The sequence below is a fragment of the Haliotis rufescens genome, unplaced genomic scaffold (genome assembly GCF_023055435.1).
Source record: "Haliotis rufescens isolate VD_foot unplaced genomic scaffold, xgHalRufe1.0.p SCAF_9, whole genome shotgun sequence".
NCBI classification, from domain to species: Eukaryota; Metazoa; Mollusca; class Gastropoda; order Lepetellida; family Haliotidae; genus Haliotis; species Haliotis rufescens.
The window spans coordinates 40093189-40100340 of NW_025964383.1; the positions used below are offsets into that span (position 1 = coordinate 40093189).

The 7152-nt window shown below is 41.9% G+C and overlaps 1 long non-coding RNA gene across 1 annotated transcript in view; it reads right to left on the reverse strand.

Annotated features, from left to right (window-relative positions):
• The window catches only part of LOC124125251, a 66739-nt gene extending 60671 nt beyond the window's left edge, over positions 1 to 6068 (reverse strand). Inside the window, exon 1 of the long non-coding RNA XR_007219586.1 lies at positions 5968 to 6068. This is a non-coding gene — a long non-coding RNA (uncharacterized LOC124125251). The remainder of the gene's footprint in view (positions 1 to 5967) is intronic.
• Positions 6069 to 7152: the final 1084 nt, after the last annotated feature.

Consider the following 7152-nt stretch of genomic DNA (forward strand, 5'->3'; position numbering starts at 1 on the left):
TTTTCACATACATGTTTGTAACTGTTATTGTGCATTTAGAAATATATTATATTCCGTGACATTTCCAGCTTATTCATTACATCATCTACATTGTATTTGTATACTAGAAAGTGTAGACTACTCCAAAATCTTGGTTACCTCAGTCTGTTAAAACAGAAAATACACATACACAAATGTGGCATCTTACAGTCCATCACCACACGATACACTATTTGGTAGACCCGTGAAGATCCGGGGTAGAATTAGTCTTCAGCAACCGTAAAAGGTGACTACACTTGTCTTAAAGGCGACTAAGAGGGATCAGGTGGTCAGGCTCGCTGACTTGGTTGATGCATGTCATCCCAATTGCGTGGATCGATGTTCGTGATATCAATCACTGGATTGTCTGGTCCAGGCTCGACTATTTACATACATACCGCCGTCATATAGCTGGAGTAGTGAGTGAGTGAGTGAGTTGGGTTTAACGCCGCTTTTAACAGTATTCCAGTAATATCACGGCGTGTCAGCTTAATGTCGGAGGAAAGCCCGAAGTGATGCAGGTCTCAGACGTTTACCACTTCGATGAAACCCACGAGCACGGGTATGGTGCTGACAAACCTAGAAACATAATCGGGGCGAACCGGGATTCGAACCCACAACCATAGGTTTCTGGCTTGCCCAAGGGACGCAACTCTGCACAGCGAATCGCGGCGCCTTAGACGACTGGGCCACCCGTGCCCCATATATAGCTGGAATAATGCTGAGTGCGGCGTTAAACAACAAAAAACAAAAACAAAACATAGTCGTAGTATAAGACGTAACCCTTTTTTCATGTTTACATTGTGTCGTTATGACCGACTTACTGGGTAGTGCTTTCTCATCTGACCCCTGAAGAACCGGGTTAGAATTGTTCTTGAGCAACCCATACTTGTAAGAGGCGACAAACGGGATCAGGTGAGAAGGCTCGCTGACTTGGTTGATGCATCTCATCGTATCCCAGTTGCGATGATCGATGTGCATGATATCAATCACTGGATTGTCTGGTCCAGACTCAATTATTTACAGACCGCCGTCATATAGCTGGAATTTTGCTGAATGTGGCGTTCAACAACAAACCGATCAGCCAACGAACCAACCAAAAGTTAACAGCAACAGTAGGAATGTAAAACTACAAAGTCAATGCCAGACAATAATTGATTATCTGGCGAAAGGCAAAATAGTGATGACAATTTAATGCATGTATCACTGAAAATCAGGTGTCTTCGGGGAGATTACTTAAGCAACGACAGAAGCGGGGATTGGACACTAACCACAGATGGGTTGTACACTTAACATACAACGTGCCAGATGATTGCAAATAATTTTTGCGTTTGGTAGTCGCACTCTTTGTTTAAACATATCGCAAAATAATTCAGTTGTGTTGTTTTTTTAATATGCGTACATTGACATATCGACACGCACTCTCCAATATCCCCTCGACCATTGATTGCATCACGTTTGACTTCTTCGTACACCACCGCCTGGGTTTCTAGTACAGTAGTAAAGATTGGTTTGGTTTGGTTTGTTGTTTTACGCCTCACTCAGCAATATTCCAGCTATATGGCGGCGGTCTGTAAAAATAATCAAGTCTGGACCAGACAATCCAGTGATTGATATCATTAGCATCGACCCACGCAATTGGGATCGATGACATGCATCAACCAAGTCAACGAGCCTGACCACCCGATCTCCTTAGTCAAAACTATCTATATCATTGTGTGTTACTGCTTGTGTGGGGGTTTAAGTTTGGTTGGTTTAATATTCCAGCTATATGACGGCAGTCTGTAAATAATCGAGTCTGGACGAGAAAATCCAGTGTTTGATATCATGAGCACAATAGGGATCGATGACCTCCATTAACCAAGTCAGCGAGCCTGACAACCCGATCTCGTTAGTCGCCTTTTACGACAAGCATAGTCGCCTTTTACGGCAAGCATGGATTGCTGAAAACCTATTCTAACCCGGATCTTCACGGGTCCAGCAGTAAAGACAAAGGTGTACGAAGCCAGTCCACATAAATTAATATCATGTAGTGGCAAGATGCAAACCTTTACAATAATTATGTGGTACTACAAGGCATCATTTGACATTAAAATATTACTATGTTGTTATTCTTTTGAGTAACCTTTTAATTAATATTTTCACTCATACGCGTACCATTATTTCGGACATAGTTATTTCCAACATTTTTGCTAAGTTATTTGTTCATTCTACTAGGGGAACAGACTGAATACTCTTTTTTCGTTTTCATAGCTTATACAGCTAGAGAATAAAAATTACGGGTCTCCAATTCTCCAGCAATGAACGTGAAGCCACTGGACAACGACGTCCGCCGGTGGTGACGGAAGCCCGACAATTAAGGGAGAAGGTGACGGTGACAAGACTGGTTTTACGACCCGGTGACAGCCACTTCTTTGATTGCATTTTAAAGAAGTGGTCATCAATACACATTACTTGCCTTCCATTTGTATTCAAATGAAGGAGTGTGTTTTGACACTGAACAGACGTTACAGTGTCCAGTGACATCAATACTGAACAGAATGCATCATACACACACAGTAACTGTATTTTTGTTCTATTTCCCTTCCTCACTTTAACGTGCGAGTTAGGCTTCATACAATATATGACTGATTCTTATGGTATTTGTTTGCTTGAGCAAACAGGAAATCATTATATTTAGAGATTCAAACCCTTCGCGATAAACTTTCCCACGAAACGATTTATTTAGCCAAATAGCTTCCTGGTCATTCACCAGTGAGAGTGAATGTATGAAACCAGGTTCACGTTTGTTTGGTTGCATTGGTTTGTTGTTAAACGCCGCACTTAGTAATATTCCAGCTATATGGTCTGTAAATAATCGGGTCTGGACCAGACAATCCAGTGATTGATATCATGAGCATCGATCCACGCAATTGGGATCGATGACATGCATCAACCAAGTCAGCGATCCTGACCGCCCGATCCCATTAGTCGCCACTTACGACAAGCATAGTCGCATTTTACGGCAAGCATGGGTTGCTGAAGGCCTGTTCTACCCCGGGTCTTCACGGGTCCCAGATTCATGTGGGGCCAAGTCACTTATAAAGCCAAGTCACTTATAAGAATATATCCCCTTTTCAGCAACCGATGCTAGCCGTAACTATTTCGATCGGGAGTCAGCCTCTGTGACTTGGTTGAATGCTTGTCGTTATACCCCGACGAGGTGGGGCGTTGCTCATGATATTAACCACTTGTTTGTCTGGTTCAGACTCGATTCTTTACACACGGACGTTGTTGCACTTACAACATTAATGTACACGTATTTACTTTGTATGGGCTGCTGTGTTGATTTTCATGTACTTAAGGGAGTACTTTCTTATGTTAGAGGTGTTGAATATTTTTATGTTTGTTATGCATGTAAAACATGTGAAAAAAGGGAAAAGAAAAGTATGTTTTGGTTGCGTTGTATGGGTGCGACTCGAACCAGTGTTGCGTGCATGTTGACATTCACGACGTCATTAATTAACAGTCAATTAGAGTTATGGTTCTTTGTGAGCAAGCGCGATAACCGTACTTGCGTGGTGGGCATAATGCCGGTTTTCTTTGCTGTTGAAGGGGAAAATTTGTAAGTTACAGCTGATGTAAATCATTATTGATGATGACTCATTACAGTTAGCGTTCATTCATACATGTATGTAGCAGATAAATACGCCTTATTCGGCGCTGTATGGACAGGAAGTTTATTTTATCATGCTTGTGTCTTCACTGCTTCAGACTTGAAAAAACAAGCACCATTCATGTAAAGATCTTAAATACCAGTCAGGAAGAAGTTTTCTGAAGCCAACCTGAAAAACCCATTCACGGCAGCTTTGAGGTCATCGTTGTAGTCATAGCGCTTTCCACGAAGGTGTTCAGCTGAGGCAACAGGTTGAAATCACTTAGTGCCAGGTATAGAGAGTAAGGAATGTCTTCGAACCCACATTGTTGCACAGAAGCCTTTGCAAGTCGAGAGACTCTAGCAGTTAGTTGATAGAATCTCAAATCAACAAATCAGCATAGTAGGCACCTTCTCAATTAGCTCTAAAGTTTCTCTGGCAATGTCAGTTCTTTCTTCTTTAAGATCAGAATTTAGAAACTTATGCGCCCAAATGAGGAGATATTTTATTCATCTGTAAATAATAGGTTCAATGGATCCATGGCTAAGACCCGTGTCTTCATCAAGTTCAGCAATGGCAATACGTTTTTCTGACAGCATAAGTTTTTCTATCTCCTTGATTGGATCTTCATTGATGGAAGCTGAGGGACGTCCAGAGAGGGTCATCCAGAGGGTCATCATCAAGGCTCGTTCTCCCGGCCTTAAGCATAGCTGCCCCACAGTGGAATAGCTAGAGCACTTATACCCCAACACTTGTGACTGGCCGTCATGAATTTCTTCGGGAGTAATTTTCTCTTAAGTCAAAAACTTGATAACTGCTCGATATTCGTACTTTTTCCATTTCTGGTTCCATTCGAACACCCCTATCACGTTCAACTGGCTGTCAACTGATACAGACCAAATGCACTTGCAGTGAACTTCTCAAACAATGAACTACATTGACTAGTCCACTTTGTTATGCCCAATAGTGGGAAGTTAGTCAGGCTTATGACGTTTTGACCGGCGCTCGTATCATAAGCATGAGTTTACGAATCACTATCAAATAATGATGGTACCACAGGTTCAGCGTGAAAATGACAGTATCCTGCCCAAAATAGTGACAACAGTTACAAACACACGCAGAGCCAGTCAATTGTTCACTTGAAAAAACAAAACCGGGAAAATATAGTACCAGTCAAAATAGGGAATAGCATCGGACATAATTTTGGCCCGTGAGGCGCCATATTTGGAAATGTCCTTCACATGTCTACCGTACAACTTTTTGAAAGCTTCACTGAGGCCTTGAATGTTGTAACCTTGATCAAACAACGTCTGGGCAAGAGGTAACGTTTTAAATACAGATATACCTTACCTTTTATTATATACGGTCTCAAAGGTAGTAAATGTTGTGTATTGAATATATTGTTCCATGTTCTATGTATGGATGTATATAATCTGTTACAAACGGTGTTACTGTTGAGTTATTGGCAGAGAAAAATTAACACTACATCTGTTTTGTTTTATAAAAAAAATCCTTATGTCAAGTAGGATTTACTTTGGGAAAATATATTCTTATATAATGTACACAAGTTGAAGATGACAGTGCTTTGATATCTAAGTGTAAGTGTATAATTTGTACATTGAAATCGTGTTTCTCTTTCAAATTCTTTCTATCATGATGGTGTATGTTAATGTAAGTAAGACTAGCTTAGGCAAACCAACATGGTCTGCTATTAATATTGAATCAGATAACTTTAGATAAGAACAGTGCCCTGAGCAGAAAAAAGACATCTACCGATGATGACAATTCAACTTTTAGCGTCCGCCCGGAGAGCGGATGGTCCGGGGTTCGATCCCCGATCGCGTCATACCAAAAGACGTTAAAAGATGGTACTTGTTGTTACCATGTCTGGCGCTCGGCATTAAGGGGCTAAAACAAGGACTGGTCGACCCGGAGTCAGTATACTGTGTCTGAGTAGGGTATTCATGTTTAACTGCGGCATGGTATCTCAGCGAGCTGCTCTATAAATCGGCATCAGTCCGGACTAGTACAAGCAGCCACACAAACAAACACATGTACACACACGTACAGGCACGTCGCTATATAAGTGCATTAATCTTGGATGCGACGTTACACCCCATTTCACCTCACCTCACCAATTCAACTTTTAATAGAGTCTCGTCGAGTTGCCTCCAAAGGAAATAAGGGCGGTCCCAGCTTCGCCCATATGAGGCACACAAACGTGTGGGATCAACTGCCTCGATTGTTTTCATGTTTCAATACATTTGGCGGTGAATTTAAAATATTGAAAAGTACAGCACTATTCTAATCTTACCTTTGATTATAGTCCATCAGTTGTTGCAGTGTCTTTACTTATTGAAACCTGTATCCTTGCAAGTATTAGTAACTGTTAGGTTGGCATTTGTTGCATGTGTGTCGGTGTATGCATCGATTAATATATTCTACATATACGTGTAGTTATTCAACGACTATTGGTTATTTGTATTATTATTATTTGCTTCGTATGATGCTATTATACATCGCAGCAATATATTTGACATCAACAGCATATACAACCTGGATATTGATTATTTTCATAACAGATAAAGGGCTCGTGCGCACACTGTTGCTGAGAACATGTCATGTGAATACTATGTCTGCTATTGTCGAGGGTATTTATCAGTTTATGTTTATGTTTATGTGACGTTGATATTATCTTGAGTGTATATACATGCTATTTTAAGTTTATAACAAAGAGGACCACCTCCGTGGTCAAGTGGTAGAGCGTCCGCCCGGAGAGCGGAAGGTCCGGGGTTCGATTCCGGCCGCGTCATACCAAAAGACGTTAAAATATGGTACTTGTTGTTACCCTGTCTGGCGCTCGACATTAAGGGGCTAAAACAAGGACTGGTCGGCTCGGAGTCAGTATACTGTGTCTGAGTGGGGTATTCATGTTAAACTGCGGCATGGTATCTCAGTGGGCTAGTACTATAAATCGGCATCAGTCCGGACTAGTACAAGCAGCCACACACACGTGAATGCACGTCGCTATATAAGTGCAATAATCTTGGACGCGACGTTAAACCCAATTTCACCCCACCTCATAACCAATTTCAAGAGGTCGACGTCATAACCACTTTCTCCTCATCACGTGGCCAATTATATATCAAGATAGCCAGTATTTAGTGAAGTTCCCTGCGAAGCTCCGGCGACAAACGACTCGCTGACTTAGTTGATGCATGAAATCGTATCCCAACTGCATAGGTCGATGTTCATGTTGTCAATTACTGGGGGGCCCAGTCGTCTAAGGCGCAGCGAATCGCTGTGCAGAGTTGCGTCCCTTGGGCACGCCAGAAACCTATGATTGTGGGTTCAAATCCCAGTTCGCCCCGATTATGTTTCTAGGTTTGTCAGCACCACACCCGTGATCGTGGGTTTCACCGAAATGGTAAACGTCTGAGACCTGCATCACTTCGGGCTTTCCTCCCACATTAAGCTGACACGCCGTGATATAACTGGA